This window comes from Panthera pardus, unplaced genomic scaffold, assembly GCF_024362965.1.
Source record: "Panthera pardus isolate Hobbes unplaced genomic scaffold, ASM2436296v1 HiC_scaffold_22, whole genome shotgun sequence".
In the NCBI taxonomy this organism is placed as follows: Eukaryota; Metazoa; Chordata; class Mammalia; order Carnivora; family Felidae; genus Panthera; species Panthera pardus.
The window spans coordinates 45,951,209-45,961,431 of record NW_026526788.1 but is presented as its reverse complement, the minus strand read 5'-3'; the positions used below and the strand labels follow the sequence as shown (position 1 = coordinate 45,961,431).

Sequence of the window (10,223 nt, the reverse complement as noted above, 5' to 3'; positions counted from 1 at the left end):
CGAGGATGTGGAGAAAAAGGAACTTTCTTGAACTATTGGTGGGAATGCAAACAGGAACAGCCACTGTGGAAAAGCATGGAGAGTCCTCAAAACGTTAAAAATAGCCTGGATCCAATAATCACGCTACTGGCTATTTAACCAAAAAATACAAAAACACTAATTCAAAGGGATGCATATACCCCTATATGTATAGCAGCATTATTGACAATAGCCAAATTATGGAAGCAGCCCAAGTATTCATCAAGAGACGAATGGATAAAGAAGATGTGGTATATATATATACAATGAAATGTCATTCAGCCATAACTGTGGGGAATAGCTAGGAATTCCCAGAGGTTGCACCAATAGGTTAACAAGGCATAAAGAAATAGAAAGCCACAGGATGAACACATCCAAGATTAGGTAAACTAGATTAGGTAATCAGGGCAAAGGCCCCCAGTATAGGACAAAGATATACGAACAGAGAGGCCTCAGGATGAAAACATCAAAAATGAGGTAAAGAAGATTAGGTATTCAGGGCGGAAACGCCCCCCAACTTAGTACAATAGCAGAAAGCTGCTTTCACAGGAAGGAAGGACCAAAATAGGTAAACAGTAAACAGGGCTTTTGACTGCAGCAGGGTGAAGTTGCCCAGAGTGGGGCTAATTAGCAAAAGAAAGGTGCTTTGTTGACCCCGAGGTAGCCTGCTCTGTCTGTCTTGTCCCCTAAGCTAGCTAAGTTAAGCAGACTTGGTGCTTCATGTGTGCTGTAAACAAACATCTGCCCAGCACCAGGACTTTGTTTTGTATTGACCCAAACCCCTAACACTGCATATCTTCAAAACCCCCTTTCCCTCACGCCTGTGAATTAATGTTCACGGTATCATTGTCTCTTTGTGCACGTCCATCATGCTTGTAAGCCTTCTGATCCTAATAAAAATGGAGCAAGGACCTTTACTCAGGGCTCTTGTCTCCTCCCAGACATTAGCCTCTCTCGCATTTTAATCCTGCGTCCGCTCTCTTGCTGGACAAGAGGGAACTCCGGACCCAGAGTCTATGACACATAACAATGAATGAAATCTTGCGATTTGCAATGACGTCTATGAAGCTAGACATTATAACACTAAGTGAAATAAGTTAGTCAGAGAAAGACAAATATATGATTTCACTCATATATGGAATTTAAGAAACAAAACAAGCAAGCAAAAAAAAAGAGAGAGAGAGACAAGCCAAGAAACAGACTCTTATATTTTAAACTTTTTAAATGTTTTTATTAATTTTTGAGAGAGGGAGAGCATGAGCGGGGGAGGGGCAGAGAGAGAGGGAGACACAGAATCTGAAGCAGGTTCCAGGCTCTGAGCTGTGTGCACAGAGGCTGACGTGGGTCTGGAGCTCACGAACCAGGAGATCATGACCTGAGCCGAAGTCGGAAGCTTAATGGACTGAACCATCCAGGTGCCCCCAAGAAGCAGACTCTTAACTATAAAGAAGAAACTGCTAGTTACCAGAGTGGAGGTGGGCAAGAGGATGGGAGGAATAGAGAGGATGAAGGAGTGCACTCGTCCTGATGAGCACTGGGTATTGTAAGGAATAACTGAATCACTATCTTGTACACACGAAACTAATATAAGACTGTATGTGTTAAATAATAAAATAAAATAACAGAAGGACAAAAAATGGAAATTTTAGAACCAGAAAGTATATTTGAAATGAAAATTTGGGCCAATAGCAGAATAATGGTTGCAAAAAAAATTAATGAAATTTAAGACCAATCTATAGAAATGATTCGATTTGAAAGAGAGAGGAGAAAAGATTGAAGAAAAATAAAAATGCACTCAGTTGCCTTTGGGATAATATTAAATAGTATAATATATGTGTAACTGAAGTCCCAGAGGGAAAGAAGGGAGAGAAGAGAGTAGAAAAAATATGTGAAGAAATAATGTTTGAAATGTCCCAAGTTTATTGAAAAGAAACAAATTGCAGGTACAATAGGCTTAGTAAACCCCAAGCATGACAAAGCGGAAAGAAAACCACCTTTAGGCATGTCGTAGTCAGACTTCTAATGATGAAAAACAAAAAATTATTTTGGGGTGCCTGGGTGGCTTGGTCAGTTAAGCATCCAACTCTTGACCTCATCTCAGGTCTTGATCTCCAGATCTTGAGTTCAAGCCCCACACTGGGCTCCATGTTGGGCGTGGAGCCTACTGAAAAAAAAAAGATTATCTTTAAAAACAAAGAAAAATAGTATCCCATATGGGGGAACACCACTTCAGGCAGATGTTTTGTCAGAAAAAAAATGGGAGTCATAAGACAATGGAAAAATATCTCTAGCATGTTAAAAGAATAGCAATTATTAACTCATAACTCAAGTTAATAAAATCCTCGAAAAGATGAGGATAAAATAAAGTTATTTTCAGATTACTGACACCTCAAATCACTCATCTCCAGAAGACTTGTACTACAAGAAATTCTCTTTTTTTTTTTTTTTTACTGGTTATTTTATTTTTGAGAGAGAGACAGCAAGGGAGAGGCAGAAAGACAGGGGACAGGGGATCCAAAGTAGGCTCTGTGCTGACAGCAGAGAGCGTGGTGTGGGTCTCGAACTCACCCACTGTGAGATCATGACTTGAGCTGAAGTTGGACCCTTAACCGACTGAGCCCCCCAGATGCCCCTACAAGATATTCTAAAGGAGGTTTTGGAGCCTAAGGGAAAAGACACCAGATGGAAATGTGGATCTACAGAAAGCAAAGAAGAGTACTGGTAATGGCAAATATAATCAAACGATTTACTTTTTCTTGTCTTAATTTCTTTAAAACATTAGGACCGTTTATAACAACAAAAAAATGTAACACTGTACTTTGGAGTGTATTCCGTACATGCATGAAATATATGACAGCAATCCCACAAAAGATGACTGAGTAAATAGAAACATACTGTTGCAAGGTTCTCCCATTTTACGTGACATAGTGGTTTATTAACTCTGAGTAATAACAAACTTGTGGCAAGTTAAGGATCCATATTTTATTTATAGCTTTGCGACCAAGATACCAGGAAAGTCAATGCTCAGTTCTAATCAGCAAACACACTGAGCATCTATTCTGTGCCAGATCCCAGTTAGACTCTGGAGAAACAGGTGAGTAAGGGAAGCTTCTGTTGAGGTTATTTCCTACAACACTTATTCAAGTGGGAGGGTGGTTCTCCTTCAAATTGTGGTTCTGGAACACAATGGTTCAGAACTTGGTCCTTTAAAGTCTTGTTGTCATCTGCACCCAATCAGCAAAACAGGAGGGCGAATGGACAGAGCACATCTCCGCTCACAAAAGCCCAGCCTGTAAGTGGCATGCCCACTTGGGCTCGAATTCCATTGTACTTTCATGGCCACAGCTAATGGCGAGGAAGGCTGGGAAGTACAATTCAGCCATGTGCCGGCCTTAATCCTGTTATTAGGAGAGCATACATTTTGGTAGGCTATCAGTCTCTACCATACTCTCTTCAGAGAGCTTATGATCTACACTGAGGACAATAAACAAAAAGGTTGATAATATTTTCCTGACTTTTAAAATAAATCATGTTAATTTTATACACGATGCAAAAAAAAAGCATAAAGAATACAGAATAAAATGAAAATCATTAATATCCTAAATACCATAACCCGCAAATCAATAACCCATGTGAGAATAACATTTCATTTTTTCCTGTTTACCAAAATATATTTCTTTCATCTTAATTTCTTTCTTAAATTTAAAATCATGCCATAAATTCTGCTTCATTACATGTTGGGAATTTTGTTTTTCGCTTAATTCATCATAAACGACTGTCCCATGTTGTTATTATAATGCATTTTTTACATGAAACTGGAATCAAGAAGAAGGAAGCCTGTTTATACAGCAATGGGACATTTTTTTAAACCTAAAGAGAAAGCCACGTCCTGAAACCTTCACATTCCCTGTGAGGATTAGGATAAACTCCAGAAAAAGAGAGGGGATGCAACCAGCAGGCCGTACTTTCTTGGAGGTGGAGAACATGAGTTCTGGTGTAACTGGGAAATAACTCCACCAGATACCTGGAGCCTGAAGGAGTAATGATGAATGCTGTCGGTGACAGGAGGAGACGTGGAGAGGGACAGGCCACCGGAATGCTATAGATGGCCAAATATATTTTTTAATTTGCAAAAGCAGCTGGAAGGTAGAACTGACAACTCCACGTGGGCATTTTGACACGACACTCAGCAGGAGCCCACTGAGAAGATAAAGAACCAGAAGCTGTCATTTAGTCAGACTTGGGCCATCCAACCCACTTCAACCAGCATGATGATTTCCCAGGACCGAGTCCTAAGCTGGGTTCTGCAGGCACAAATAATAGATAAGAATGTCTTCCTCATGGAGCTTTAAACCCAAGAACAAGTCCTTTAGGTTTAGCTCATATGTTTTTGGTGGAGGAGAAGATATAAGCGTCACTAAGGATGTGATCTTCAGTAAGACACTAGTCAAAATCTCTTATGATCTCCACTTCCATTTATCTCACAGCTGTCTCCTCAACACCGCCATATGCCTGATACTGTGCAAGATGCCTGGGGGGTGATAAGATCCGGTCTGTCTTTGGGAAATTCACAGACATCACACACACCATGCACAGCCACACACCTGTCATGCCCAAACGGTTTTATTTTAGGGAAGTAGGAATAAACAGCCGAAAGTTCACTTTAACACTGAGTGCCTTTATGCTCTGCCACCACGGATGTGGTGTTGACAGAAATTTGGTCTTCCCTAAAGAGGCTCGGCTTTGGGGGAGATCTCATGAGACCAGAGAGAGGATATCAGTGAGGAGCAGGCTTAGCAGGGGAATGGAGTGTGGTTTCTGGCAGTAAGGAAGGTGAGGGGATATTTTGAAAAAAGATGCATGGGAAACAGAGCTTTTTCAAGAAGGGGTGCTGGAACAACCTGGATATCCATGATGAAAATACATCATTCTTGACTCCTGCCTCACAACATATATGAGAGAGAAAAAGAAAGAAAGAAAGAAAGAAAGAAAGAAAGAAAGAAAGAAAGAAAGAAAGAGAGGAAGGAAGGAAGGAAGGAAGGAAGGAAGGAAGGAAGGAAGGAAGAAAGGAAGGAAAGAAGGGAGGAAGAGAAACAAAAGAAACAAAAACAAACAAAACACAAGATTTCTTAGACTGAAAGAGCTAATGCTATAATGCTCCTTAGAGAAAACATTAAAAAATATCTATGGGCCCTGGGAGTAAGAAAAGGTTTCTTGGACAGGTCACAGAAAACAGTAACCATAAAAGAAAAGATTGAGAAATTAGACTTCATCAAAATTAAAATTTTCTATTTTTTTTTAGTTTACTTATTTTGAGAGAGGGGAGAGAGAGAGAGGGAGAGAGAACAAGACCAGGGGAGGGACAGAGAGAGAGGGAGAGAGAGAATCCCAAGCAGGCTCCATACTGTCAGTGCAGAGCCCGATGAGAGGCTTAAACTCACGAACCATGAGATCATGACCTGAGCTGAAATCAAGAGTCAGAAACTTAACTAACTGAGCCACCCAGGTGGCTCAAAATTAAAAACTTCTTCTAATCCAAAGGTATTATTAGCAAATGAAAAGGCAAGTCATAGGCTGGGATAAAATATTCACAAAGCATATATCTGACCAAGGAAGGATCCAGAACATATAAAGAACTCCAACAAATCAATAATTAAAAAATATACAACCCAATAAAAAAAATGTAAAAAAGACTTATACAACCAAAAAATGTGTAATATATAAAATATATACATATATGCATGTATATACACAAATATATATATATATGCACATACATACACACACACACACAAATATATACAAATGGCCAAAAGGTGCTCAATATTATTACTTATCAGGTAAGTGGAAATTAAAATCACACTGAGATGCCTCAGCACACCCACTACAATGGCTAAAAAAGATTAATAACACCAGATAGAGAGGATTTGGAGGAACAGGAATGCTGGTAGGAATGTACAATAATACAACTACTTTTGTTAACAGTTTAACAGTATTTTATAAAGTTAAACATACACTTATGTGACCCAGCAATGCATTCCTACCTACCTATCCAAGATAAGTAAAAACACATGTCCACATAAAACCATGCATGAATATTCATAACAGCTTTATGTATGATAGCTAAAACCCAGAAACAACCCAAATGTCCACCAACTGGATAAAGAGTAAACAAATCATGGTATATTTGTACAATAGAATTCTGTTCAACAATGAAAAGGTCTGCTATCGAAACACCCTTCAATACGGATGAATCTCACAGACATTACCGACTGAATGGAGCGGCACACAAAAAGTACATATATTCTGTGATCCTATTTATATGAAAAATAGCCTATGTTAAAAAAAAAAAGATCAGAGCATTGGTTGCCTCTGGGAATGAGATACTGACTGGAAAAAGGCACAAAGGAACTTTTGGAAGTGATGGGAATATTTTATGTTTTGATAGAGGTATGAGCTACAAAAGTAGAGCATTTTGCAAATATACATAAAAATATACACGCATAAAATTTTACATTAAAAAACTATAAAAATAATTAAGGAAGCAATAAGATATAAATGAACCAAAAACGGCAAAATGTCGATCAAGGTTGACGTTGAACCATGGGTGCATGGGTTCATTATATTATTTTATTTGTGTATATTCAAATATTTTCCATAATAAAACTTTTTTAGAAGAAAAAGAAAGCAAGGAAGAAGGGAAGGCTAGGTATACCACAAATCAAAATATACTCTAAATCTTCTATCATGGAAACATCGTTCTCATGGGTAAATAGAGAAAACAGTGGAACAGAAGATCCAGAAAAAGCCTCAATTACACGCGCAAATTTAGTGTCCTCAAAGGTGACATCTCACATCAGTGGAGAAAGACGAACTACTAATAAGTGAGTTAGACAACTGGATACAAATATAAGAACAGATACTACACTCGATCTTAGCCAAAAAAGCCGAGAAGCAGTGGATAGAAATAGAAGAAAAAAATAAAATTTGATCATTTCTCACAACTAAATAGAAGCCAAATGAATCCATTGTTTACATGCAAAAAAAAAAAAAAAATTAAACACATGCTAAAGAAAAAAATAAAAGGGTTCACAGAGCAGCTGGCAGCTACCAATGGGGACATAGCTCTGGAGAGGTGGCCACAACACAGGTCTGTCCCAAGGAGGTGGCAGGCTCGAGGCAGAGACACAGACCTCGAGTGAGAGCCCAAGGAGGGGCCGACGGGAAGAGCTAGGATTCCAAGAGCAGACAGAGCTGAGCCGTGGGGCGTGGGGTCCCAGAGGCTGCCCGCAGGCTGGGGAAACCAGGAGAAACAAAAGTAAAGCATGCATTCATTTCACCAGTGCCCGTGGCCAAGCCGTGCAAGGAGTGACTGCCCTCCGGTCATCACATTAGGTCAACCACTGCTGCAGCCTCTGGACTGGGAGTGAGGAGGAAGGAAGGGGAGGGGACGGAGGAGGAGAGGAGCACACACTGTATTGGTGTGGCACCCAGAACAACCGCGGCAGGCCCAGACTGAATCTTGGACACGGCTGGCAGCACAATGATGGTGTGGCACGGCCACAGGGGAGGAGGGTCGAAATGGTGGTCCTTCCAAAATTCTACCTAATCCAGGAAGGGCTGCTTTTCCTGGGCCACAATGGACCCTTACTGGGTACAGAGAATTTGCCCGCAGGGAGGTCCTGAGAAGAATTTACCTTGGCGCATCAAGCTCCTTGAAGACGGTCTGTCCCACGGAGAGGGTGGGCATACTGGGAGCTGGCTAAGAGAGGGCCAGGCCAGGAAGCAGTGGGAAGCAAGGCAGAGACATCCAGGGGTCAGGTGGGAATGTGTGTGAGGCCGCGTTCCCAGGGCAGGCAGGGCGGGGGGGTCTGGACAGCGCTGCGTGCGGCTCTCCCGGCCCGTCACCAGGAAGGTGAAGGAGGGAAAGTGGCACCCAGGGACTCGCTACGCACCCTCCGAGGCCAGGCTGTGAACCAGAACTTATTCCCTGGGCAAATACCGAATGAGGACAGCCACCCCCTGGCAGTGGTGCCACCATGCCTTTGACCTCTTGGAGGAAGGCCAGGGTCCGAGAACAGAGACACGGTTTCTGGAGGCAGACTTTTCTCCCTTGTCCTTAGTGAAGTAAGGTCTGGATGGGAGGTGTGTCCTCAGCCCCACCATGCAGGAGCCTGGTGGCTTCCTCTACATGCCTCACTGGGTAGGCTCTTGGCCAGAGGTACAGAAAGTGAGTGGCTGGCTTTGCCAGAGCAAGCAGGATGTGGCATTCCTCTTGTCCCTGCTTCCTGCCGTCTGTATCATTCCACCTGCGGGACTCTCTCCGGCTCCTTCCCTGGTCCACAGCATCCATGGTGGAACAGAGCCGTGCATGGCTCCTGAATACCATCTCTCACGTGAGGTCAGCCTCCCAGAGACAGATGTTCCCGAACCCTCACACCTCCTTTTGAATCAGTGAACACCAGGACCAACCAAATGTGGCCCGGATGGGATCTGGAGTTGACTGTGATTAGGTCACTGTGGGTCACTATGGGTCAGTCCCCCAGTCAGAACTATCACTGGTGGCTCACCCTGGGCAAACCTGGCTGTCTGGGCTGCAGCCACATGGGAGGCTGGAGTGGGATGGGTGCAGGGAAGGCTGTCTGATCCTGCATCCTTACAGCTCGGACCCAGCCAGATGCTCATGCCCCAAAGAGGTCACCTTACAGCGATCGCTGCAAGGCAGCTAAGTACATCCTCTCCTGGAGCCAAAGGAGACAGAAAGGAATGCAGGTGCTTTGAACGAGATGCTGCCATGTTTGACCCTGGAGGAGGGGAGAGGGAGCCAAAGGCCTGGGAGGCTGGGGTTAGAGGGTCCGGAAAGAGCTAAGTGAGGTTAGGATCACTATGCAGAGCGGCAGAGTGGAGCCGAAAGAGCAGAGTGGCCTAGCTTCCGTTCTCAGAAGCTTGGTCAAGGTTAGATGCCTCTGTGGAGGAGCCTCCCTCCCAACTCCCGCCAAGATGCACCGAGATGATGGGAAGGAAGGGAGGCGCCTTTCTCCGTGTCCCAAGGCTGTTCTTTGGGTCCCGCATCCTTTGTCACAGGGTAGAGCCCAGGTCCTCCACAGCCATCCTGGGGGCCTCGGTGCCTTTGTACAACCCACTCTGGACAGTGGCCTTTGGGGACAGGGAAGCAGCAGAGGCACTGCAGGTGCCGGCTTCATGCTTCAGTAACCACTTTGCCAGCTGGCCTGTGGCCCCCATGGGCCTCCGCTCAGGCGTGGCTCCCGGACACGCCCTGCAGAAACAGAGCAGGAGGTCAATGTGAGCTTTGAACATCAACAGAAGCAGGGCTGCCACAGACCCCATCGGAGACCCAAAGCCCTTGTGCTCGGGGAGGAGGCTGTGGGGCCGTGACACCCGCCCTCCCAGGAGCACCGTTCCCAGCAGGCATGAGGCCTGACAGAGGGAAGGACTGGTCACAGGCTGCTGGGAGGAGAGTGGCGGGGAGCAGGCAGGAACGGTGATCTCAGGCACATTATTTAACTACACTGAGACTGTTGCCCCATCTGAAAATGAAGAAAATGCAGCTGTTTCATACAGATTTTGCCTTAATGAGAAGTAAATAGAATAAGAGTGTAAAGTGTAGGTAGGGCACCCTACACTTGTCAACAGAGTTCTGCTTGGGGGCATTTCCTGGGCGAGGTTGGTGGGAGGAGAAGGGGGTGATGCCCTGGCCAATATTGGTTTAACTATTTCAATCCTTTGCTGCAGAGAACAGGAACTTGCCAACTTAAGCCACTAAGCTGTAGGACTCTGAGTAAGATGTCTAATCTGCCTGGGCCTCCCGCTCCATTATACATAAATTTAGGGTAATAGGGATTAAATAATAAGAATGTTGGGGTGCCTGGTGGGAGCTCAACTCTTGATTTCGGCTCAGGTCACGATCTCACAGTTCGGTTCGTCAAGATCGAGCTCCGGATCGGGCGTTCTCTCTCTCTCCCTCTCTCTCTGCCCTTCCACTGCTCGCGTGCCTATGATCTCTCTCTCTCAAAACAAATAAACAGACATTTTAAAAAAAGAATGTACCATCTGGAAAAGTGCAATGTTTAGCACATGGCGAATATCTGTGGTGCAAACAAGCACGAAATGTGACCAGTCCCCAGTGTAACTCCAGAATTCCCCTGGCTGGCCGCGGGGAGCTGGAGAGCCAAGGGAGGTGGAAT

At 44.0% G+C, this 10,223-nt stretch overlaps 1 pseudogene; it reads right to left on the bottom strand.

Annotated features, from left to right (window-relative positions):
- Window positions 1–6,856: 6,856 nt before the first annotated feature.
- LOC128772539 (U2 spliceosomal RNA) lies at window positions 6,857–6,977 on the bottom strand (annotated as a pseudogene).
- Window positions 6,978–10,223: the final 3,246 nt, after the last annotated feature.